This window comes from Cebus imitator, unplaced genomic scaffold (genome assembly GCF_001604975.1).
Source record: "Cebus imitator isolate Cc_AM_T3 unplaced genomic scaffold, Cebus_imitator-1.0 Scaffold18, whole genome shotgun sequence".
Classification (NCBI taxonomy): Eukaryota; Metazoa; Chordata; class Mammalia; order Primates; family Cebidae; genus Cebus; species Cebus imitator.
Window position 1 is genome coordinate 9,486,347 of NW_016107333.1, and position 774 is coordinate 9,487,120.

Genomic DNA, 774 nt, shown 5'->3' on the forward strand with positions numbered 1-774 from the left:
CCATCCTTGCCCTCTGTAGTCCACTGTCTGCTGGATGGCCAGAGAGACTGATTCAAAATCTCTGCTGCTGAAGACATCTGTAAACCCTGTGCAGAGCTCAGGGAACAGCCAGCTGAGGGCTCTGAAGAGCCAAGAGCAGCAGGCAGAGCTGGGTGTGGGGCTCACACCTGTAATCCCAGCACTTTGGGAGGCTGAGGCAGGCAGATCACGAGGTCAGGGTTTCAAGACCAGCCTGACCAACATGGTGAAACCCTGTCTCTACTTAAAAATACAAAAATTAGCCGGGCATGGTGGTGCACACCTGTAATCCCAGCTGCTTGGGAGGCTGAGGCAGAAGAATTGCTTTAACCCAGGAGGCGGAGGTTGTGGTGAGCCGAGAGCGCGCCATTGCACTCCAGCCTGGGTGACAGAGAGAGACTCCATCTCAAAAAAAAAAAAAAAAAAAAAAGAGTAGCAGGCAAACTGGGGCAGAAGACCACTGATTGAATTGCCACCAATCCAGAAGGGAGTTTACACTTTATTTTCCCTCGCTATTTCCTGAGTTGGTCTCAGAGCAGCCCCAAACCCAGAAGTGAACATAGTGTGAACACAGGGTGTATCAGGAGAAATCTTCCGGTCTGTCTCCAGAAACCAGAAAGACGTCTCCTAATACTTAGAGGAGTCTGGGTCATCCTCATTTCTATTCTCCATCCTCTCGTGTCCTAGCCCCCAGGCCATCCCATGGTGGCAGAGGCGGTGGCAGGTGCCTACAGGTTCCTGAAACTATGAAGAGCT